This window comes from Giraffa tippelskirchi, chromosome 3 (assembly GCF_054371585.1).
Source record: "Giraffa tippelskirchi isolate mGirTip1 chromosome 3, T2T-mGirTip1v1.2.pri, whole genome shotgun sequence".
In the NCBI taxonomy this organism is placed as follows: Eukaryota; Metazoa; Chordata; class Mammalia; order Artiodactyla; family Giraffidae; genus Giraffa; species Giraffa tippelskirchi.
The window spans coordinates 144,811,869-144,838,429 of NC_137277.1; the positions used below are offsets into that span (position 1 = coordinate 144,811,869).

A 26,561-nucleotide genomic window follows, 5' to 3' on the forward strand; every position below is an offset into this window, starting at 1 on the left:
AGTTATTAAAAGAAACCTTCCTATCTCTATCAGAAAAGTTCTGTAAACCAACCAGCAGAGTTTGTAATTGTTACCATTTTTACTCCTTCTTGACAAGACAGTTGTACAGTTTTTTGCTAGAGGGTCAAGTTTGTGCAAAGATGGATTTCAACTTCCTCAAATTCTAGAATAAAAGAATGAGCTATTCATGAATTTAATGTAGCTCCACTTAGTTTACCAAATGATTTTTACATACTTACTCTATTATGGCATAATGCTATGTGCTTGACCTCTGCTCTAAAAATCTCATATTAATGAACTTTTTTCTTGCTTCAAGTTGATCGCGTTTTAGGAAAAGCTTCCATAACCTCCACCTTGGCACTTAGCCTGAAGGAACACCTAAAACTTGGTAAAGGCATCTGTTAGAAATAGCTTCCTCATTAATTTAGCTAAACCTTTCACATTTCATTTTCACCTTACAATTCAATGAAATCTTTGCTTTTATTAAACAAAAATCTCTCACAGCTAATTACTTCTGACTTTTTTTTCTCCTGGAATTAGGCTCGTTTTGGGAAATTCTGTGAATATAAACAAAATGTGAATAAAAACTTGACTAAAAGTATTTAAAAAATCATGTCTGACTCAGACTCAGGTTTTCTGTATGTTTAAGCTTCTGTTTTTCTTGTTAGGTTGTAAATTCCTTAAAAGCAAGAACTCATTCAAACTGTTCAGTTTGTGGTCTCTAAAAGAGAGGGTGTAATGCTCTGTAAAAATACAGGCCTTAAATAAATAATGACCAATCTTACAATAAATCCTTAAAATTTAGAAAAGAAGTTAACCATGAAATTGGCAGCTATTAATTTGTTGTAAGAGTATGATTAAGGGGCAGTGCTATCTATTTCTTTCTTTAGGCTTACAGTCAAGGCTGCTGAGACTCTGAGGAGCTTCCTCCTGGTCTTCTTTCTTAGGTGTTGTCACCTACAGGTTCTTATGAGTGAGACTCAGGTCGGGGGGTGGAAGAGGATATAAAGAATATAACATTTTCCACCTCCCTTAATACTCCTTAGATTTAAACACTCCTTAGATTTAAATACTCCTTAGATTTAAATCTGTTATTATAATTTTTGGTATCATGTTGTTATGTTTGTTTTTTAAATTGAGATATAATTGACACATAACGTTATTCTTGTTTCAGGCTTCCTAGATGGCGCTCTTGGTAAAAAATCCACTTGCCAATGCAGGAGATGCAGGAGACGTGGGGTTCCATCCCTGGGTCTCCAGGGAAGATCCCCTGGAGAAGGAAATGGCAACCCACTCCAGTATTCTTGCCTGGAAAATTCCACAGACAGAGGACCTTGGTGGGCTATAGTCCATGGGGCCGCAAAGAATCGGATACGACTGAAGAGACTGAGTACACGCTCATTCTTGTTTCAGGTGTATGACATAATTCAATATGTGTGTATGCTGTGAAATAATCACCACAAGAAGTTTAGTTAATATCACTACATATAGTTACATTATAAGAACTTTAAAGATTTATTCTCTTAGCAACTTTCAAATATACAGTGTTATTACCTATAGTTACTGTTACATCCTCTGACTTATTTATTTTATAATTTAAAATTTGTGCCTTTGACTAGCTTCATCCATTCCCCTCATTTCACATCTTCACCCTACCCCCACCCCCTGTCTCTAGCAACCACCAGTCTAACCTGTTCTCTGTATCTGTGAGTTCAGATTTTTTGTTTGTTTTATTCCACGTATACGTGTGCATACTCAGTCGCTCAGTTGCGTTGGAGAGTTTGCAACCCTATGGACTGTAGCCCACCAGGCTCCTCTGTCCATTGGATTCTCCAGGCAAGAATACTGGTTGCCATGCCCTCCTTCAGGGAATCTTCCTGGAGGAAGATCGAATCCAGGTCCCCCGCATTGCAGGTGGATTCTTTACTGTCTGAGCCACCAGGGAAGCCCAAGAATATTGGAGTGGGTAGCCTATCCCTTCTCCAGGGGACCTTCCCAACCCAGGGATCGAAGCCTGGTCTCCTTTGTCTTCTGCATTGGCAGGCGGATTCTTTACCACTGAACCACCTGGGAAGCCCACATATAAATGAAATCATATGGTATTTGTCTTTCTCTAACTTATTTCACTTAGCATAATACCCTCTAGGTCCATCCATAAATGGCAGGAATGCCTTTTTTTATGGCCAAATAATATTCTGTGGTGTATATACCACAAATTGTCTGTTCCATCGATTGGCACTTAGGTTGTTTCTGTATCTTAGCTACTGTAAATAATGCTGCAATGAACATGGGAGTATAGATATCTTTTTGAGATAATATTTTTGTTTCCTTCAGATAAAAATACCCAGATGTGGAATTGCTGGATCTGCAGCTTCCTTTATTAAGCACCCTGAAAGAACTGGAAGTTTGCCTAGAATTCTTGTGCAAACCAATCATGGATTTAATCTGAACTAGAGATAATGTATTGCTGCTGAATGACACTGGGTCCAATCCAAGCCGCCACCCCCAGTAAACTTAATTGAGTAGTCCTATGTTCTTGGATGATGCTGTAAACCTTTTCTGTAGAACATAAAGGCAGTATTCTGCTATGTGTTATATTCTGCAAGGTTATATCGGCTATAACCTTGATTTCAACAAGAAGGAACTAAATTAGAAAATATGCTGGGAAATGCATCACCCCTTGTTTATTCTTTGTTAGTCTCATCTCACCAACTCTGAAGAGAGAGACACCACATATTAGACTTTACTTGTGTTCCTACTAAGTGTTAGTAGGAACATATAACTTGATTTATTTCTCTCCCAAGATTGAATCAAGATGACTTTTTTTCTTACATAGTCCCGGAAGAAGCCTTTATCTGAGTTAATGCAGTCTGCCGTTGCTAGGTTCACTTTCCTTAGTAGGAACTTAAATCTTTGGGTGACAGCTTGGGCAGAGAAGGAAATGCAGACTTGAGAATTTGATCTGGGATCCTGGCATCTCATCTTTGCTGCTTACTAATTGTGTGATCATGAGCAAGTTTTAAAACTTTTCTAAGCCTCAGCTTCTTTGTTGATAAAATGGGATTTAATGGCTGTTCTGCAAATTTGCTGTAAGGACCGGTGGTGAGGAATGTAATCACTGTATCTGTGGATATATTTGAGATATATTTCAAGCTCTACCTGAAAAACAGAGGATTTGACAATCCATTTAACTAGTAGCTCCTCTATTAAAAATGCTGCCTATTGGTCAGTGGTGGAAAGTCTATAACTACAAAAAATTTAAAGACATGGTTTATATGCATTCCTGGTAGCTGTGGTCAGTATTTCCTTCTGAGTGGTTTTTCACCCAGCTTTCCAGTAGCAGTGTACTAGTGTTATAAGAAGCAGTCTTACTGGCCGCCACTATCTCTTCAGCAAACTGTTTATGACATTCATTCAGTCACATTATCTCCTTCTGTTATCTGAGGATACCTTGCCCACAGTCGCTTAGGTTAATGTGTATGGATGTGAACCATGTCTGGCATCTGAGCTCTGTCATCTGTGTACAGCCTTATTCTGTGAGCTACAACTAAAATAAAAACAGTGTTAAATCTTTAGGTAATTATATATAAAGACATTTCTTAGTTATGATAGATTTTGACTTTTTCATTCAAATGAAAAATTGAGTTGATACTTAATAATACTACATATGCCAGAGCTGGAAGGATGTGGACATGGTATCTCATTATTCAATGTTTTTATATTATTAAATCTTTAGATATATGTTGAATGTCTCTGTTGGAGCCAAGGCCATTGAAATTTGACTCTGCTAACAGCCTCCTTGGCAATACTGATCAAACTTTTTTCATGCCATGATACACTTGGCAAACTTGTTTTTAATGATTGATTCATTCATCTGCTCATTGATGCTTCTGTTATTTGTGACAAGACTATATTTTGTAATACAGAAATTCAGAAGTGACACAGACATACTTTATACCCAATGTACTAAAATTATAATCCCAAATAGAAAGTAGTTGCTGTAAGAGGATTTAGATATGAACTAGATGCTTAAAAATGCTTATTGGATAAATGAATGCATCCATGTCTGTCTATGTGTTTGCTGAATACTGCCATACCCCCAGCTTTGTCCTTCTCTGTGTTCCCGGTCTCATGAATAGCACTACCATCCGCCTGGTTGTCATTGCTAGCAACCTGGATGTCATCTTTGCTCCCTCCTTCTCTCTCCCATCATATCTGATCTATTATTGTGTTCTCTTGATTCTGTCTCCTGAATAGTTCTCACTGCTATATTAATAGTTCTGGCTACTTCCACACTTAGCTTCTATTACCCATGGCATCTTCCTCACTGACTTTCTGCCTCCCACCACTTCTTTTTCTTAATCTATTATCCAGAAAAGTAGCTAGAGTCTATTTCTAAAAGGCAAATTTAATTGTATCATTTCCCTCCTTAAAACTTTGATGACTTCTCAGTGGCCCACGAGTAAAGTACAAACCCTTTCATGTAACTCAGGAAGTCCCAATACAACATAGACCCTCCCTTATCTGTCCAGCTTCATCTCCTACCATTTCCTATGCTCATATTCCGCTCTGTGGTGTGCTGTGCTGTGCTTAGTCTCTCAGTTGTGTCCAAATCTTGGCAACCCCACGGACTATAGCCCGCCAGGCTCCTCTGTCCATGGGGATTCTCCAGGTAAGGAGACTGGAGTGAGTTGTGATGCCCTCCTCATTCTGTTCTATGAGATGACACTATATACACAGCATAGGGCCCTGCTGATAGTGGATCAATATATATTAGCTATTCTTATCTCTCATATGGCTTCTCTGGAAGTGGCATAATTGGAAGAAAAAGTTTTTAGGAGCATTAAACAAGGAGGTGAGAAGGGAGAGAAACTCATATTTGATAAGAGGATATAATAAATATGAGTAGGTGCTGACAATTAAATGGATAATGAATACCATGATAGAGACTAAGAAATTATTAAATCCAGTAAATGCTTGAAAAACCTTTTTCAGGGGTGATTTTTGAGAAATAACTCAGTGTAGCATATGAAAAAGGACTCTGTTGGATCTTAAGTTTGTTGTTTCCTGAGATTATGATCTAGTTTAGTTAGAAAAGTCGCCAGATATTCACTCTTTAAGGTTTACATTGTTTTCCAAAGTTTCCCAAATGGTCATGGCACTGTTATTAAGTGTTTAGTTGGCTACAGAATTTCCTTAAATTGTGAGTTGTAGTCAATGGAATATGATGACTCACAGGGAATGTAACTGTTTTCTGTTTTAGCTTACTGATCTTTGTGTGGTCAAAAGTCTACATTTCTACTACTCTGAGATTAAAAAGTGTGTATGAAGATAACATTTTGCATCTAGCATGATAAATATTGTTAATAATTCAAGTTTGAATCATTTAGGTTGTGCTATAGGGATGAATAGTGAAAATTTTTCTGCTACTGTTTTTCTGTGGTATTGTTATAATTGTGTTTGAAGACTTGTTTTCTTTTTTCTTTTTTTTTTTTTATAAATTTATTTATTTTAGTTGGGGGCTAATTACTTTACAATATTGTAATAGTTTTTGCCATACATTGACATGAATCAGCCATGGGTTTACATGTGTTCCCCTTCCTGGATCCCCCACCCACCTCCCTCCCCATCCCATCCTTCTGGATCATCCCATTGCCCCGGCCCTGAGCCCTTGTCACATGCATCGAACATGGAATGGTGTTCTGTTTCACATATGATAATATACATGTTTCAATGCTATTCTCCCAGAACGTCCCACCCTCACCTTCTCCCTCAGAGTCCATAAAATTGTTCCATGCATCTGTGTCTCTTATTCTGTCTCGCATATAGGGTTATCGTTACCATCTTTCATATTCCATATATATGCATTAGTATACTGTATTGTTGTTTTTCTTTCTGGCTTACTTCACTCTGTATAATGGGCTCCAGTTTCATCCATCTCAGTAGAACCGATTCAAATGTATTTTTTTTAATGGCTGAGTAATATTCCATTGTGTATATGTACCAGAGCTTCCTTATCCATTCGTCTGCTGATGGACATCTAGGTTGCTTCCATGTCCTGGCTATTGTAAACAGTGCTGCGATGAACATTGGGGTACACGCGTCTCTTTCAATTCTGGTTTCCTCGGTGTATATGCCCAGCAGTGGGATTGCTGGGTCATATGGCAGTTCTATTCCCAGTTTTTTAAGGAATCTCCACACTGTTCTCCATAGTGGCTGTACTAGTTTGCATTCCCACCAACAGTGTAAGAGGGTTCCCTTTTCTCCACACCCTCTCCAGCATTTATTGCTTGTAGACTTTTGGATAGCAGCCATAGTTTTGGAAGTTTTGGCCACAGCAATCAGAGCTGAAAAAGAAATAAAAGGAATACAGATAGGAAAAGAAGAAGTAAAACTCTCACTGTTTGCAGATGACATGATCCTCTACATAGAAAACCCTAAAGACTCTACTAGAAAATTACTAGAGTTGATCAATGAATATAGTAAAGTTGCAGGATATAAAACTAACACACAGAAATCCCTTGCATTCCTATACTCCAATAATGAGAAAACAGAAAGAGAAATTAAGGAAACAATACCATTCACCATTGCAACAAAAAGAATAAAATATTTAGGAATATATCTACCTAAAGAAACAAAAGACTTATATATAGAAAACTATAAAACACTGATGAAAGAAATCAAAGAGGACACAAACAGATGGAGAAATATACCGTGTTCATGGATTGGAAGAATTAATATAGTGAAAATGAGTATACTACCCAAAGCAATCTATAGATTCAATGCAATCCCTATCAAGCTACCAATGGTATTTTTCACAGAACTGGAACAAATCATCTCACAATTTGTATGGAAATATAAGAAACCTCGAGTAGCCAAAGCAATCTTGAGGAAGAAGAATGGAACTGGAGGAATCAACCTGCCTGACTTCAGGCTCTACTACAAAGCCACAGTCATCAAGACAGTATGGTACTGGCACAAAGATAGAAATATAGATCAATGGAACAAAATAGAAAGCCCAGAGATAAACCCACGCACCTATGGACACCTTATCTTCGACAAAGGAGGCAAGAATATACAATGGAGAAAAGACAATCTCTTTAACAAGTGGTGCTGGGAAAACTGGTCAACCACTTGTAAAAGAATGAAACTAGAACACTTCCTAACACCGTACACAAAAATAAACTCAAAATGGATTAAAGATCTAAACGTAAGACCAGAAACAATAAAACTCCTAGAGGAAAACATAGGCAAAACACTCTCCGACATAAATCACAGCAGGATCCTCCATGACCCACCTCCCAGAATATTGGAAATAAAAGCAAAAATAAACAAATGGGACCTAATTAAAATTAAAAGCTTTTGCACAACAAAGGAAACTGTAAACAAGGTGAAAAGACAGCCTTCAGAATGGGAGAAAATAATAGCAAATGAAGCAACAGACAAACAATTAATATCAAAAATATACAAGCAACTTCTGCAGCTGAATTCCCGAAAAATAAACGACCCAATCAAAAAATGGGCCAAAGAACTAAACAGACATTTCTCCAAAGAAGACATACAGATGGCTAACAAACACATGAAAAGATGCTCAACATCACTCATTATTAGAGAAATGCAAATCAAAACCACAATGAGGTATCATTTCACACCAGTCAGAAGACTTGTTTTCATTCAGTTCAGTTCAGTCGCTCAGTCATGTCCGACTCTTTGTGACACTATGGACCGAAGCACGCCAGGCTTCCCTGTCCATCCCCAGCTCCCGCAGCTTACTCAAACTCATGTCCATTGAGTCGGTGATGCCATCCAACCATCTCATCCTCTGTCGGCCCCTTCTCCTCCTGCCTTCAATCTTTCCCAGCAGCAGGGTCTTTTCGAATGAGTCAGTTCTTCGCATCAGGTGGCCAAAGGATTGGAGTTTCAGCTTCAGCATCAGTCCTTCCAATGTATATTCAGGACTAATTTCCTTTAGGATGGACTGGTTGGATCTCCTTGCAGTCCAAGGGACTCTCAAGAGTCTTCTCCAATACCACAGTTCAAAAGCATCAATTCTTCAGCACTCAACTTTCTTTATAGTCCAACTCTCACACCCATACATGACCACTGGAAAAACCACAGCTTTGACTAGATGGACCTTTGTTGACAAAGTAATGTCCCTGCTTTTTAATGTGCTGTCTAGGTTGGTCATAATTTTTTTTTCCAAGGAGCAAGTGTCTTTTAAATTCATGGCTGCAGTCACCATCTGCAGTGATTTTGGAGCCCAAGGAAATAAAGTCTGTCAGTCTTTCCATTGTTTCCTCATCTATTTGCCATGAAATGATGGGACCGGATGCCATGATCTTAGTTTTCTGAATGTTGAGTTTTAAGCCAACTTTTTCACTTTCATCAAGAGGCTCTTTAGTTCTTCTTTGCTTTCTGCCATAAATGTGGTGTCATCTGCATATCTGAGGTAATTGATATTTCTCCCAGCAATCTTGATTCCAGCTTGTGCTTCATCCAGTCCAGCATTTCTCATGATGTACTCTGCATAAAAGTTAGATAAACAGGGTGACAATATACAGCCTTGATGTAGTTTTTTCCCATTTTGGAACCAGTCTGTTGTTCCATGTCCAGTTCTAACTGTTGCTTCTTGACCTGCATACAAATTTCTCAGGAGGCAGGTCAGGTGGTCTGGTATTCCCATCTCTTTCAGAATTTTCCACAGTTTGTTGTCATCCACAGTCAAAGGCTTTGGCATAGTCAATAAAGCAGAAATAGATGTTTTTCTGGAACTCTCTTGCTTTTTTGATGATCCAACAGATGTTGGCAATTTGATCTCGAGTTCCTCTGCCTTTTCTAAATCCAGCTTGAACATCTGAAAGTTCACAGTTCACATACTGTTGAAGCCTGGCTTGGAGAATTTTGAGCATTACCTTGCTAGTGTGTGAGATGAGTACAATTGTGTGGTAGTTTGAGCATTCTTTGGGACTGCGTATCTTTAGTTTGGAATAGATAGAATTTTTGAAAATATCGATATTTCGGTGATACTGTGTGAAACTTTGTGCAAGAGATTGGTTGGTTTATCTGATACCTGTTGTCACATATTTTTGGAATAGTATAAATACTACATTAAGGATTATCTTACATTGTAGAGGTATTTTGATGATCAAAATTACCTTTGAACTCAAAACTTAAGAAAACTGACAGTAAAAAACAAAATGTACAAAAAATTTTATTTAATAGCTTTGAATTTTTAAATTGAATTCAAAGTTTTAATTTTTTCTGATTCAATATATATGTTTGATTAAGTAGAATTATTATGTAGCATAGGATTTAAAAATTCTTATGCCTGGATGATTATGACTTAACAATCAAGTATGGATTTTGGAAAAACATTCAATAATGGTAATTTAGATGTTTAAAGACAAATCTTTTAAATCTTCTCACAGCTTTACCATGTTAAACAAACCTTTGTAAAAGTATCCACAGGGTAATGTGAAATGCACTTGTTTGGGCAAAATATTGATTGCTCTGATCACTTTTATAATTACGTACATAAGACAATAATTGGCTATTCTAATTACTATGATTTGGATAAAAGCATGTACTAAAAGCTGTTATGCTCCTTTAAGTAGCGTATCAAGAATAAATAGAAACAGAGTACCTTTACCTGTCCTAAAATAATTCTATAAATATACTGAACACCTTAAACTTATACAATGATGTATATCAATCATTTTTCAATAAAACGGTAAAAATTCACATAAGCAACATGTATTTTTTTTATTATAAGTATGTCCTACGCAAAAATTATTCATTGTTTATCCGAAGTTCAAATTTAATTGGCGTCTTGTATTTGTTAAGTTTGGCAATCCTAGCTGTAGGTGATTGGGTAAAACATAGGTAACAGTACGTGAAAATGGCTCAGTCATATCTGACTCTTTGTGACCCCGTGGACTGTATAGTCCCTGTAATTCTCCAGGCCAGAATACTGGAGTGGGTAGCTTTTCCCTTCTCCAGGGGATCTTCCCAACCCAGGGATCAAACCCAGGTCTCCTGCATTGCAGGCAGATTCTTTACCAGCTGAGCCACAAGGTAATAGTAAAGGAATCTATTTTTCTTATGAAACTGAATTTTTCTGTAAAATTTCTCCAGAATCAGATAAAAATATCTTGGTTACCAAGCCGCCAAGTCAGTCTAGAGCTTGTATTTGAACCCAGGGAATTAGTCTTCAGAGCTATACTTTATCAATAATTCCCACATACTAGTGTTTGTGTTAGAGAAGTTAAAAATACTGTGATTCTAGGGGGTTCCCTGGTTGCCTGGTGGTTAGGGTTCTGGGCTTTCACTACTGTGGCCTGGGTTCAATCCTTGGTCAGGGAGCTGAGATCCTGAAGCCATGTAGCACAGTAAAAAACAAAAAAAGTAATTCTTATGTTTTGCATTTTCTATCCTGTAGTATATTGAGGTTTTGCACTATTAGAGTCATTAAAATACATCTTTAGAATTTAACTCAGTAAATTGAATTTTTTTCATTTCTAGTTAGGTATTTTGGACTTTCGAATTTTCAACAAACACATAGATTTTAGCTGTCCAGTTTTAAGCAGTGTTATTAGTTTAACCAAATGTTTTTGTTTGCTGCATGATTAATAATGCTTTGCTTTTAACTTTCTTGTTAAGACTGAATTACTGTGCTTGTACCATGGAACTGGGATGCAGCCATGATTTGAACTGCACACTCTTCTGCTTGTTTCTTTAGCTTGGCTGGCCTTTGCCTCTTCTGCTGTGGGCATCCATCATCCAGTGCTCTTTCCATGCTATAGGACACAATTTTTCCCCCATGAATGACAGTAGTTACCCTTTATGAGCTAGCCCTCAATAATTAGGCAGGTACCACATATGAGATCTTCATATTATCATTCACATGAATGATCATTCATTCATTAATTTATAAATATAAATGCATAAAATCTGACAGCAACAAAAAACATGAAACTAGAACTATTAAAATATGAATATGAAAAACATTGTAAGCTATACTGGTTAAAAATAATTTCTTGAGAATTATTGAAATGACTTAGCTTGATTATTTTATTTTTTTAATATCTTTTTTGTCTTTTCTGCTCTAATAGAACCTTTCTTTAAAAAGAAACCTGATAGTAATACCAATTTAGAACATTCAAGAATAAAGAAGATACTTTGATAAATAACAGAAACATAGAGCAGGAACTATTATTTAAAAAGATAAGGGCTTATTTACTAATTAATCAATTTAATTAAACATGCTGATGTTGGATTATATCAATAAATGGACTAATTTTTTTCAGAGTTTTTTCCTTGGTCTACATCTTATATTTTAAAAACAAACTCCATGAAAGAATCTAATGCAATTCTAATGAGTGGTGTAAAATAGTATCAATTACAGTGATATAATGTTTATATTTAAACATGTTTATCATTATTTCAATATACAACTTCAGATAATATCTTGAAATCTCTCAAATGACAATCATACAATTGAAATATCCATGATTTAAAAGCCTTCTGAACTCTATATTGAAATCATAGAATTTGTAGGAAACCAACAAAATGGGTATGATGTTGAATGGTATTTTCTTTTTGTTGTGGTAAAATATATGTGCTAAGCTGCTTCAGTCCTGTCTGACTCTTTGAGACCCTGTGGATTGTAGCCTGCCAGGCTCCTCAGTCCATGAGCTTCTCCAGGCAAGAATATGGGTTGCCATTCCTTCCTCCGGGGATCTTCCCAACCCAGGGATGGAACCTGTGTCTCATATGTCTCCTGCATTGGCAGGTGGGTTCTTTACCACTAGTGCCACCAGGGAAACCCCCTAAAAACATAGATTCACAATTTTAACTGTTTTTAAATATACAGTTTATTGGCATTAAGTACATTCACTTTATTGTGCAATCATTACCACTGTCCATCATCAGAACTTCTTCATCATTCCAAATTAAAAGTTTTTCCCCGTTAAACAGTCACTCTACATTCTCTTCTCCCTCCCACGTGTGGCAACCACCGTTCTACTTTCTGTTTTTGTGAATTTGTGAAGGCTATTTTCAATAGTGCTAAGAATTGATAGTAATATGAGCAGCACAAGAAGGTGGGAAAAGTCAGAAATTGGAGTCAAACCCTTTCTGTTATTCTCTAACTAGTAATTTGGACCCAATTGTCTGACTTCTGTGAGCATCAGTCTCCTCATCTCTAAAATGAAACTAAGTCTTTACTGTGCTTTAGGGAGGATAAGATGAGATAATATATGTAAAGTATCTGGCTTCAGACTATTATTGCATATATGGAATGTTCTGAAAATATTAACTTATTTTTTTCAGTTTGACAATTTTTAAATGACTTCTGCAGGAGCTAGTAAAAAAATAGCTTAATATTAAGGCATTGTAAATTCGAATCTACCTATTACCCACATGGTTTACATGACATTTTTTTTTAACCTGGGAAAATGGAAATTGCAAATTATTGCATTTTACAAACTAAAGTTTTAAACAATTGTTTTATATATCTACAGAAATAAAAATTTTAGCTTCTGCTGGTAGAAAACTAAATAGTGCTTAAACTCATGAATTTTATTTTTGGTTTTTTAAAAATCATTCTCTATTTCTCCTATTCAAATTATACTGTTCGTAAATAATCCATGTTCATTTGTCCAACTGACTAATTGTCACTTTCTTCTTTAGAACATGTAGAGGAAATAAAAGGTTTAATTTAAGTTTGCCAAATTTTGTTAACACTGGTAAGAATTTATAAAGCAAGTATGTATTACAGGAATCATAGTGTATTAAAAACAGCCACCAAAATAATCAAGGTGTGCAAATTTAGCCAAATTTTTAAGTTACATATTCAACTATTTTTCATATACCTCTTGACAAGTATTTACTGAGAAATTTCTTGTTGTAAAGTATTAAAGACTAGTTTCTATGAGGGATAAAGAGTCTAAATTATGGTCTCTTCCTTCCAAAGAGTTTACAGTCAGTCCCCTTGGAAAGGGTTCCATCTGTGCATTAAGGTTGTAGTTTAGTAAATTCAGGGACGTGGGTTCTGAGAGAAAGATGACAGTTTAGGCTGCAGTCATGTTGTGGCTTCATCTCAGGATGAAGATGTGATATCCTCATTTAAATAGGCCCTGGGACTCAGACAAAAGACAGGAGAGTTAGCTACATGAAGGGTTTTATGCACACTAATGAAAAAAGCAAAATATTGACACAACTTGTAAACCTTGTTCCCTAAATAATAAGTATATTTTAAATGTTCAACAAAACGTTCAAGTTTAATAATAATTTTCAGATATTATTTCTCTCTGTGGTCTCCACTTGCTTAGCTATTTTCTCTTATTAAAGATAGAAGAACCTGTGTTTGAAGGGCATCAGAAATATATTAAGATTGCACCTCAAGCTCAGTCCGCTTCAGGCCACTTATCTTCTCCACTTCTTCCATACAGATGGGTGCCAAAAATCCAATTTGGCCGCATTAAGGGTGGGAGTGAAAGGACGGGGTATGTAGAGCTAGGATTGAGCGGGGCAAATGGAAAGGCTTCTAGCGATGACAGGGGGATGAACCAGTGATTCACCTAGATGAGAAGAGTGTTTCAATACACACATTTAGAGAATAACATTGTTAGCTAAAACTAGATTTCTGGAAAAAATTTTGGTACTTTCTTCCAAAAGCTGTGTTGGTCCTTAGTGATCATGTTGCAGAAAGGAGGACCCCTTCCAGGGCCCAAAACAGGGCTGTTGTCTAACACTCAGAAATGAATTGTCTGAGGAGACACATGTGCTGACAAAGCAAGAGATTTTATTGGGAAAGAGCACCCAGGCGGAGAGCAGCAGGGTAAGGGAACCCAGGACAACAGCTCTGTCATATGGCTTGCAGTCTCAGGTTTTATGGTGATGGGATTAGTTTCCGGGTTGTCTTCAGCCAATCATTCTAACTCAAGAGTCCTTCCTGGTGGTGCAGCCTTGTTCAGCCAAGATGAATGCCAGAGAGAAGGATTCTGGGAGGTGGTCGGATACGTGGTGTGTCACTTTGACCTTTCCCTAACTCTTCCGGTTGGTGGAGGCTTATTAGATTCGTGTTCCTTACCAGGACCTCCTGTCGTCAGACGACTCATGCAAATAGTTACTATGGTGCCTGGCCAGGGTGGGCGGTTTCAATCAGTGTGCTTCCCCTAACAATCATAAGAATCATTTGGTTCATAATGAATGTGGAAGGAAACTTTCATCCTAATTAAAATACTGTGCAATTTAGCATCATCAGGGAAGGAAAACAGAAGCAGTATTTCTGTTTGAAATTGAGGGCTGCTTTTTCCAATTATATTTTTCAAAGAACAAAAAGTCATTCATAAATGGAATTTAGCTATGCATGTAATAATTCTTGTATTCCAAGATTTGTATGTGATGCTCAAGATTTTCTTTCCTCAGTGGCTGAAATTGGCCTGTTAATTAAAGATGAAAATACCTAGCATCTAAACTGGGCTTAAAGGACCAATGTGTTTCTGAAGAAGCCTACCCCAGGGGCTGTGAATTTGTTTGAGTTCTATTGCTTCTCATGATGTTGGCAAATCATCTTTCAGGGTTTGAGTTACCCTTTGGCTCTCTCAAGAGGTCAAATTTGATAAGCTGGCTTTTGCTTTTCTCACTTAGAAAGGAGAGCCCGTGTGATTCTACATTTGAAAAGTTTTTAGATTCTCCAAAGAAAAGTACTTAACTAACTGATTAATCATAGAAGTCCTAATACTTTTCATTGTTAGTATTTCAATTGCACTTGGTAGTGGCAGAAAAAGTCTAGACAGTGGCTATTTCCTGTTTTAGTGCTGGGAAAGGAGATTTTTCAGGAAATGAATGACTTTCTAATTTGAGAAATATTAGTTACAAAGAACATGATCATGCTCTCAGTTTCTTTTAGGAAAAAATTCAAAAATTAAAAAAGTCTTTAAAAAGCCTGCTGTTTGTACTAGGTACTTCTGTATCATTAGGACCTAAGTCTGGAGACACTGTTTAAAGAAAATATAAACATATGCATCACAGAATGATTGAAATTTGCCTTTAAGGGGATAGGTTGCAATGGAGTTTCTGCTTGGTACCCTTCCTGTTTGGTTTTAATGGGGATGCTAGAAGTTGGCAGCAGAGGAACTGACTTGGTTTTATGTGGCTGTGTCAGTAATATGAGCCACAGTTGACCACATCCTGACCCACAGTGGTTTAGTTGTAATTGACCCATGAATGATTTTCTCCCCGATTCATCTAAAGAGACCACTTTGAGAATTCTCTTAGTAACTGAAGAAATGGAAATATGACAACTAGTAAAATTGTAAAGATAAACAATCCATTGTTTTGGTGCATAGGCATTCAAGTGGAAGACTACTCAGTGGAAAAGGTATTGAATCCCTAAATGGCTGTTGTCAATTTTTATACAAGAAAAATTTAGTATCATATTATTTCTTCTTGTATCACTGTTTGAACAGCAGTTGTTCTCAACACTACTGTAAATACTTAAAAAGAAAAGCATTTTACTAACACAAGATTTATTAATATCTCTCTGTCTACCATGTACAGGGTAGTTTTTTTGAAAACAATCTTTAGAAATAGTCCAGACTCATAGTTCATGTCAAACAAACCTATATTCTAAATAATTCTAACAAGCCACATTAATATGAAATGCAAGAATATGGTGTAATACAAAGTAAAATGAAGTTTAAAGAAACAACTTTTATTTTTCGTATCTCTTGGGAGTCCTTTAAGCCAGTTAGACTGTTCAGAGAAATTGCTGAGGTACTATTAAAAATCATTGTGTTAGTATGTCCCAAAGCTGCATTTTCATTTCTTTTGTCATTTTATCCTTTGGAGAGTACAGCTAGAAATGCCTATTAGAGGTGAATTCTAGGAAAATAAATGGAAAGAGAAACTCAGGCTGAATTTATTTTCCTTCTCTACAAGAACTGTTTAAAACCTGGCAATAAAAGACTATTTTCTTGTCTACAAAATATTATAGTAGAAAATGCAATGTCACCTCTAAATACAAAATACTAGATTTCTAAGGGAAGAGCATATTTTAAGAAGGGTCAATGAAATAGTTAGCTAGAGGGGATGGAAATTTCCTTGTTTTACCCTGAAACGCAGTAGCATTTCTGAAGCAGCTTGAAACACTGAGGGGAATTAAAGATAGCTTGGATCACCTTCTTTGAAGGCTCTTTGCACCCAATTTACTTTCCCCTTGTGGCATCAGTAAGGTACTTCATCTTCAAAGATTTTGCAAAACTTTGCTGGCTGATTAAAATGCAAATAGTAACCTTTTGGTAAGAAAGTAATTTCAATTTTGTCAGTTTTGGAGATCTGTCTGCATATACTGCAAGTAAGATAAAGTATGTTTTCAAATCTGAGTTTTTATGTAGGCTTGTTTATTAACTTATGTTTGCTAACTGAAATCTACTCTTTCAAGCTACTTTGTGTATTGTGAGGAGACTGAAGGTGAGTAAATAAGAGATTTTGGCAGAGCTCAAGCTGCTCAGTTTTTTTCTTTTCTTTTCAACTTTTTCCTTTGTATTGGCATATAGCCGATTAACAATGTTGTGATAGTTTCAGGTGGACAGTGAAGGGACTCAGCCATGCATATACATGTGTCCATTCTCCCCCAAGCTCCCCTCCCATCCAGGCTGCCACAGAACTTTGAGCAGAGTTTCATGTGCTATACAGTAGGTCCTTGTTGGTTATCCATATTAAACATAGCACTGTGTACCTGTCTATCCCAAACTCCCTAACTATGCCACCCCCCTAGGCTTCCCCCCCATCAACCGTAAATTCAGTTTCTAAGTTTGTGAGTCTCTTTGTTTTGTAAGTTCATTTGTATTTCTTTTTAAGATTCCACATATAAAGGATGTCATAGGATATTTCTCCTTCTCTGTCTGACTTAACACAATATGACAATCTTTAGGTCCATCCATGTTGCTGAAAATGGCATTATTTCATTCTTTTTAATGGCTGACTAATATTCCCTTGTATATATGTACCACATCTTTATCTATTCTCTGTCAATGGATGTTTAGGTTGCTTCTGTGTTTTGGAGAAGCTGCTTAATTTTATTTCAAACAAGTCCTGATGCAAAGGAAGATTCCCACTGTCACCACCATCTTCTATAGAAATAGGAAAATAAACTCTTCTAAAATGTATGCAAAGTATAGATTAGATGTCTCTGGACCTAGAGAGATATGTAGCTATCTCCAGATTATCTACCTACCTATTTGTCTGTTTATCTCTACAGATCTAAGTCTCTCTCTATCTGTACAATTCAGTTCAAGACAGGCTTTAAGTGGGTGAGTGTTTTGATACTGTGTTTATAGGCTAATAATTAATAAGCTATCCAATATTATTGCTGTGGTTTTAGGTTTGAATAATTTAATATTTGTAGCACTTCCATAGATAAAAATTAAGATGTAGGGGAAAAATGAAATAAGAGCTCTGAATTCCTACCTTTGAGGAACAACATATAATATTGTCAGGAGAATGACGAATATAAATAAAGATCTAGGAGTCTCCTAGACCTCAAGAAGCTGACAATTAAATCTAGTAAAGAACTTAAGATAGTTGGGATAAAAAATAAAATATTTTGTGATGGATGAGTGCCCAGCAATTTACAAAATAATTATTTCCTAATTTAATTTGACATAGGTAAGAAAGAAGTAGTATAGATATTTAGGGTAAGAAAGAAAAGTTGTACAAATGGACTGCAGTGGAAAGGCAGAGCTGTATACAGATGATAGACCCTCAAGGATGTTTTATGGGTTTAATATATTGGCAGTGAAAAATAGGTCTTGCTCTTTAGGGAATGATCTAGGGAGTTGTTTAGTTGTATTGCTGGTATGAGATTTATGGCTTAATTTCCACATTTTATAACTATGAAGTAGTGGGCTGGACCATTGAGCAAATGTGTTCTTTGGTTTGCATGAATGGTATGTACTTTGAATTCTCAAAATAGAACTCCAGTTTATTTTTTCAGTAGTCCCAGTGAGAAAAGTTATATTTCTTAAATATGGTCAGAAAGCACTTGGGGAAGGAGTGTTTACTGTAGGAACCTGTGATTGTCTGCTGGCACCAGCATAAATATGTTTCCATTCCTGAGCCCAGGGGGATAATTTGATTATCAAACCTGGGCAACATGCAAGTAGCTTTATTTCTTCAAGCTTGTTTTAGTATTGTAAAAGCAACAAGTGAACATGGAAGGAAGTTCAACAGTAAAATAGAGTATGTAATGAATAGCAAGCCTCAGATCCCCAGCATCCCAAAGGCAAGCACTGTTAGCAGTTTCTAGTGGTCTTTCACACAACGGATGTTTTATTTTTGTGGTGAGAATGGTTTTTATTTTACCTCTGGAGGGCATAAAGGTAACCATAGTTCCCTAGCAAGGCAGCCAGCAAATGATCTTTAACTTCTCTTTCCAAACAACTTTGAAACATGAGTTTTGAAGTGAGATTAAGCACTCTGTCCTGAGACATAGATGTTGGATTTTTGTGAAGACATGCCCCCAGTGAATCTGACATTTAGAGCTGGAATTGATAACATTTCTCCTGCTAAAACATGGAAATTGAAAGATTTAGCTCTAATTATGCATTTATGTTTTATTCTGATGATGCCAGGGAAAATATTCAAATAGTTTAGACCATTAAAACACTTCTTCCACTCTTAAGGTTGTCTCCCCACTGTGTGTGTGCTGAAATGACAAGCTGTGTTTAAGACGGTGGAAAAGTTGACAGTATCTGTCTTAGAATACGCTTTCACATGCAGCTTCTAACACCTTTGTGGTTTGGGTTGTATTTTGACAGTTGCTAGGTAGCTTGAATCAGAGAGTACAGCTGTGCAATTTAAGATGATTTTTCCTATTCCAGTCTCTAAAGAGAGCTAAGTGAAATAAAAATGTAATCAGACTTCTAAAGTGTTAAATTTGGCCAAACTATTTAGAACCCACACAATAGAACAAGATAGTTGAATTTAGACTGAAACACTCACACACACACAGACACACACAAATATGTATTATTTATTTATTTACTTTTATTTGCATTTATTTTTTGTGGCATTTATTCCCGGGCCATAAGTTTTTGTTTCTTCAGTTTCTTCTGGGATATCTTTTTCTTCTGTGCAACCTCCTCTTCTGGTTTAGGAACAATCTGTTCTTTCTCAGTAAGGATCATCTCAATGTGGCAGGGAGAGCTCATGTAGGGGTTGATTTGACCGTGAGCTCTGTAAGTCCTGCGCCGCATCTTGGGGGCTTTGTTCACTTGGATGTGCTCAATGACCAGAGAATCTACATCTAAGCCCTTAAGTTCAGCATTACTCTCTGCATTTTTGAGCATGTGTAGTAAAAATTCAGCACTCTTTTCGGGCCACTGACCCTGCGTCCAGCCCCACTGTTTGGCCTGTGCACACCTACCATCTCCACCATTGTAACGACGGAATGGCACACATTGCTTCTTTAAAGTGACATCCTTCAGATACTTGGTGGCTTTTCGAATATGCGTACGCTTTACAGCCTGGGCGGTTTCACGAGTGTTCTTAAAGTGAACACGAAGATTTGAACCTCTTGATTTGCATGTTTTTGTGGGGTTTTCTGGGTCGAGTGAATAGCGCACCATTTTTAGGGGTCACCTCAGGCCGCTTACCAGAAAAACTATTATTTATTTTTAATTGGAGAATAATTGCTTTACAATGTTGTGTTGGTTTCTGCTATACAACAACGTGAAATAGCCATAAGTATATATATATATCCCATACTCTTGAGCCTCCCTCCCACACCACCCCCGACCCTACCTCTCTAGGTCATTGCAGAGCACCTGGCTGAACTCCCTGTGTGAAACACATATATATTAGAATATACTGGTGAATTTAAGTCAGATGAAACTAGTTGGTCTCAGTGTAAACAGAGAACTTCTGAAGTTTCTGAACTGTTTTGTTGAAAGGAAAACACTGAGTTTGGGAACAGGCAGCTTCTTGGCTCAGGTGAGTGTTTGGCACTCTTGAACCACTAAATTCCTACATGAGCATGCTGTTTATGATAGAGAGTCAGAGGGAGACTAAGATTTCTGAAAGGAAAGGGTAGAAGAAAATGTAGAAATTCACCTTGCCTGGTTAAGTGGGAACACCTAGGATCTGAAATTTAGAAATAGGTTCTTATAAAAGGAGGAAGTTTTTCTTGTGGATTTTCCTGGAGACAAGGACTAGATTGAAGTATGTTTGATGTCCATATGGACAACCATTTGTTCCAGACCGTAATGGTCTGCTGTCAGAGAGCAGTGTTCACAAAAGAAACAAGGAAAGAATATTAGCTAAGAACTTTGTGGAAAGCTGTCCAACGCAGATCTTGGAGAAGGGCCTATTGGGATTAGAACAGATGGCTTTGGAGATCGACAAGGTCATGATTTTTCTGGGGCTGTGGGACAGTCAAACCAGCTACACAGTGCAGTGCTGCTGCTTGGCTTGGGCCTGATCCCTGTCTTGGTGTCTGGAAACCCAGACCTTTACCTGCAGAAATATGGGGCCATGGAGATGGGAGACGAATGGCTGCCTGTGGGGACAGAAGAGGAAATCAGAGAAGGAAAATTCCTTTCTTGAACTAGAGGGAACAGTCCATATAGCCAGCCTGTGTACTTGCAGCTCTGTTCGTCTCTGTGATCTGATACATCACAGAGTATTTCTTATGCTCTAGTGCTTGATTGAGTTGATGCTGAAGATTTGGTATTGAGGGAATTAAGTGGGCGGGGCTGTGTTCCCAAGGCCACAGTCTACCCAGTATAAGCTTCCTCCCTGCCTCCTCTAATCCCTGGGTGCTGGTAACAGGCAAGAGAAAAGCAAATGCAATGAATGGTAGGTTTGCAGTACCATTGGCATTCTGCTGTATGTGTAATTTAAAAGCCATAAAAAATAATCATAGAGAACAAAGTAGACATTTTGAAGTAGGGGATCGTTCTTAAGCTTTGCCTTGAATTTTAAAGGAACCCATATACATGATAAAACTAATTAGGAGAGGCCCAGTTGATGCAGAATGATGGAAATTTAAAAATATATCAGTGTTGCCTTTTTTAAATTAAAAAAGCAATACAGGCACAAAGCAAGAAATTTGGAGAAATGTAAAAGTAAATGAGTTGTATTTTAAAGCAAAATATTCTCTCAGAATACTTGATGGTGGGATGGGGTGGGATGAGGGGAGGAAACTTCTCAAATATTGAAGCCATCAAAAAGGCTTGAAGAGGGACAAAGGAGATGGGACACATCTATTTTAAGATGTGTGGAACTGGCCGTAATGCAGTTGGATCAAATGTAGAAATAAATACCAAAGAATGATCTCTCTGGGGAGATCATTAAAATGAGAATAGATGATCATTTGAGAGATTGATTTCAGTTCACTCAAGTGTTCCTGAAGTGGCGCTGACTGTTGAGACGTGTATCTTAAATTGCCTTCATACCCAAATTTTCATTGCTTCCATTAAACTCGAATGTGTGTGCATGCTCAGGGAAACACAAACACACACACAACACACACTTGGCAGCCAGAAAGCCTGGCCTGTTTACCAGGTCCTAGCATGCCCTTGGGTAAATAATTTAACCTTTCTAAGGTTTAGCAGGTCCTTCATTAGGGGCATGACAGGATAGAATCAGATTTTCTCCAAGGTTCTCTTCAGTTCTAACCCTTTTGTTCTAAGGCATTGATCTTGTCCTCTCTTTGCCTCATTTCACCATTTCTTCTTGCCTTCAAGGTAATTAAACTCTTCCTAGTTCAGACAGTGAGCTAAGTGCCTTTTTGAGCTTATGAACTCAAGGAATGTAGGAATGGAATAAAAAAGTGTAAATCCTGCCTAGAATTCAGAAAATGTGATAGTCAAATTGTCTTAATTAATAGATGTGTGTGTTTGTGTTAGAGAGAAAACACAGATAGGAGATGCAAACAAATGGGCAAACTTAAAATTTTTCGTAATATTTGGAATGAGAAAAATTAGGATTGTGCAGTACTTGGTGAGATTATGGGTTTCATAAAGGGAATTAACCTGAAGTCCGTTACACTTTAGGAGAGTTACTTTATTGCTTATATATTTTTCTCACTGCTGATCTTGAAGAAGACAGGCCAGACTGTCTATGTAACAACTATACCCAGCTACTCAAGAGCCTTATTTTCTGTTGCATGTGAATGTAATTTTTGTCATGTGGAGATAGGATTTCAGGAAATTTCAGACTTTGGGAGCAGTTCTGTGTCTGGAAGAACATAGAACAAATGAAATAAAAGCTCAGTACAGAAGTTTTTGGTGATGAAGTGACATATGAATGTCAAGGAACTACCGGCCTAGAACCCAAAGGTTTTTTTCTACTGCATCGTGATGGAAGTATTGATTAGCTAGCTGCAAAGGAAAGCAGGGCTATGCTTGACTGCAGAGGTCTTTATTTGAAGAAACATGAGGTAATTGCTGTTTCAGAGAAGTTGTGATGCCTGAAACACCATGTTTAGTGTTATTGTTCTGGGAAATGATTTCCATGGGCCAACAGTTTTTTTGGCTCAAAAGAACGACTTTTCTAATGATACAGAAAACCTGGGTACAAGTGAGAAGAGACAAGAACTAGGGGAAGTGGGGAAAAGCCTAAGAGTCAGAAGGGGAGAAAAGACAGCGGCTCCAGGGGGAGTGAGTTCACTTCTCCTACCTGCACCTACAGGTCCTGGTGCAGGAAGAGGCATGGCAGAGGAGACCAGAATGTTGGGAGGGTATAGTTTTGAACCAAGTTCAAGGGACCTTTAAACCCACACAAGGTGAAAAGGAAGGAGAACTGGCTCCATTCACCTGACTCCCTTTCCCCCAGGCTCTGATGATTATATATTAAGATAGAATTGCTGCACTAGTGTGAGGCCACATGAAAATTCGCTCATGACCTGGCATTTGGATTTGCCATTAGGAGTGAAAGGTGAATGTAGAATGATTTCCAAATGACATTCTTCTCGTGTATAAACGAGGACCTTCGGCATTTGATTTTGCCACGTATTGGAAAGCTGCAGCAAATTCAGTGAATAAATTTAATGACAGGCTTTAGCCATGTTTTTGATGTACTGGGTGGTGATAGTTGGAGGAAGGAGGGACATAACAGCATGTAGAATGAGGGCAAAAATGTCATTCAGGGCAACGTGCCTTTCAGTTCCTGGGAACACTTGCTGCACAGCTGCAATGTGGCAGGGTAGGGGAGGAAGCAGGGGGAATGACAGGGAGATGGTACCACTATGAACAGCAGCAGCCTGCCCTGGCCAGCCACACTGTGACAGTCAGCTGGAGAGTACTAGTCCTGGCTCTCTACTCTCGTCTGGTTGCATATTACTTTACACGTTTGTAGCCGTTAGCTGTTTACTGTGCCTTTTGAATAAATCTTTATGCATGTAGTGATTAAAAGATAGATAGCACTTAATATGCTCATTCATCTGCATTTATGGTAGATTAAAGAGAAGATGAAAGTCTGTAACTATCCTTTTAAATCATTCTGCATTCAGGATTAATGCATCACATTGCATCTTTGCATTTAAAATTTATCTTTTCATTGATTGAGTTTTCTTCAATATTCAGATATGTACAGATATGTTAATAGGTGCCAGTCACTGATGATTAATATGATTCTAAGGTAGTGGGATTGTTGGAGTTTTGGACAAAACTCTTTAAACCTCTCCTATTTTGGCCCTTAGAATGAAACTGATTGTTTTCTCTAGGAAACAGAGCTGGGCTTGAATCCCAAGGCAGCCACTGGGACAAATATTATTTTTTTTTTTATTGTGGTAAAATATATATAATAGAATTTGTCATCTTTAAATGTACAATTCTGTGACATTAAGTACATTCACATTATGGTATAACCATTACCTCCTCCGTCTTAACTCCAGAAATTTTTCATCTTCCCCAGCTGGACCTTTATACCCATTAAACAATAGCTCTCCATTCTTCCCCATCTCACTTCCCCCCAGTTCCTGGCAACTACTTTCTAATTGTCTGTCTCTATGAATTTAACTACTCTTTACCTCATATAGGGCTTCCTAGGTGGTGTTAGTGGTAATGAGCCTGCCTGCCAATGCAGGAGACATAAGAGATGCTGGTTTGATCCCTGGGTTGGGAAGATCCCTGGAGGAAGGCATGGCAATCCACTCCAGTATTCTTGCCTGAAGAATCCTATGGCCAGAGGAACCTGGCAGGCTATAGTCCGTAGGGTCACAAAGAGTTGGACATAACTGAAGTGACTTAGCATGCACGCATACCTCATACATGTGGAATCATACAATATTTGTCTTATTGTGACTGGGTCACTTCACTTAGCATATATCTTCAGAGCTCATCCACACTGTTACCTATAAGACTTGCTGAGAGGCTGCCTTCTCAAGGAAATTGTCCTGCTTCTCCCCAAGGTATGTTACATGCCCCCTTTTATGCTTTTATGGCACCTCTGCTACTGCACCTACCATACTGTTTGGTGATTATATCTTCACTCCATCTCTTATTTGTAATTCATTCAGTACATACATACTGAAATATTGACTATACATTTAGCATTGGGGATTCAGTGGTAACACAGAACACATAGAATCTATCTGTAGAGAACTCCATCTGGACCAGTTTCTCAGGGTGTGATCTGTAAGATCACCTGTGTGAGAATCACTTGGGAGCTTTGATGACCCACTCTAGGCTCAAGTCGGAGAAGGCAATGGCAACCCACTCCAGTACTCTTGCCTGGAAAATCCCATGGACGGAGGAGCCTGGTAGGCTGCAGTCCATGAGGTCGCTAGGAGTCGAACACGACTGAGCGACTTCACTTTCACTTTTCACTTTCATGCATTGGAGAAGGAAAGAGCAACCCACTCCAGTATATTTGCCTGGAGAATCCCGGGGACAGGGGAGCCTGGTGGGCTGCCGTCTATGGGGTCGCACAGAGTCGGACACGACTAAAGTGACCTTAGCAGCAGCAGCAGCTAGGCTCAGGCATCTGAATTGGTACGCTTCGCCTTGGGTGGCTCTTGTGCACATTGATCTATGAGTTAGGAGATTCCGTGAGGATGGACCCTTGTGTCAGTCAGGGCAGCATCTTGTTCTTAGCTCTGAGCATAATTCCTGGCACAAGTAGCCATGCAGGAAATATTTACTGCAGAAGTAGGGTACTCTGAACTGAAATGAGTTTGGAGGGACATGCTATTTATGGGTCCTCTGGTAGGCATGGCCAGGACTAGTATGAGGTGAGGATTAACTCTACCTTTTCCCAACATGGGAAGTACAAGTCAGTTCAGTGCTTCTAAACATTTATTGATTTTTTTTTTTTTTTTCTAACTAGGGCATCTCTGCCTCAACTTCATCTCCAGGAAATTTCCTAAAGGAAAAAGATGGGCCATTTTTACCTGAATTACTTCAGATTCATGCCAGTCTTTTAAATGCTAATACTTCTTTTAGTTCTTGGGGTAAAATTTTTTTGTATCAGCTTTCGTTAAGGATTATAGTGCTTGAAAAGTTGTATCATGCAAGAATTTGAAATTAAGTTTTCTGGATGACATAATTTATACTTTTATATATGCCTAAAAAGTTTATATGCATATAATATAGATGTGTTTACCAGGATGACACTTGTACACTAGGATTTGTAGACTATGTTTCTTTGCTGAAGTGATGTTTATTTTTGATTATAAGTGTGAAGGAGAACAAGTAGGTAGATATGAATTATTTAAGGGTCTGATAGTTACTAGCAGTCTTGATCTAATTGAGTTAATTATGGAGTGGCTCAATTGGATGGTTGGTCACTTTTTTTGATGTTAATAAAATATTACACTTTCCTCCCTCTTTGACTTTTTGATTTAGAGCTTAAGTTAAATATCATTCTGAAGATTACTTGTGTTTAAGATAAAGAGAGAGTTTTTGCAATCAGTCCTATGGTCACTGTTAATATTCTTTTGGATAACTGAATTGGTCAGGCACTAGGATAAATATCCCTATGGTTGCTGAGGCCTCTTTCAGCTGATATTCTAGAGGCAAATAACTTAATAAAACTCATAACTATTCAGGTCAGTAAACTCACTAAGTTCAAGGAAGATGCAGAAGTAATTTTGGTAAACTGAGCATTGGGCTAACAGAATAACATCTTTCCTTGCATCAATGCTTGTGTTTAGCACTTAGCATTAATTTCTCTTTATCTGCAATGCTTACCCCTTCTTTTCCATCCTAACTAAATCCACTCTTCATTTTACTTTGTCCTCTTTCCTACCACTCTATTTTTTTTTGAATTAAAAAATTCTCCTCTTTATTTTTGTCTTAATTCTGCCAACTTTATTTGCCAGCTGTCAGTCATTCAGGTTTTTAAACCAACAGACTTCTTTTCATATTTATGTTTTATGATTATAAATAGTTCAAATAAAAACAAAAGAAAAACAATACATTTGACATCCCTATACTCACAACCTAACTTTACCACTTTTAACTTTTGCCACGATTATTTCTTTTTTTTTTAATTTATTTATTTCAGTTGGGGACTAATTACTTTACAATATTGTAGTGGTTTTTGCCATACAT

General features: G+C 37.6%; 1 protein-coding gene and 1 pseudogene across 3 annotated transcripts in view; one reads left to right on the forward strand and one right to left on the reverse strand.

Moving 5' to 3' along the window:
• The window catches only part of PLCL1 (phospholipase C like 1 (inactive)), a 357,116-nt gene that overhangs the window by 18,855 nt on the left and 311,700 nt on the right, over positions 1–26,561 (forward strand). The window lies entirely within an intron of this gene.
• Positions 15,526–20,301, reverse strand: LOC145542559 (large ribosomal subunit protein uL22 pseudogene; annotated as a pseudogene). The gene has a single exon (XR_014079938.1). The product of XR_014079938.1 is annotated as a large ribosomal subunit protein uL22 pseudogene (transcript).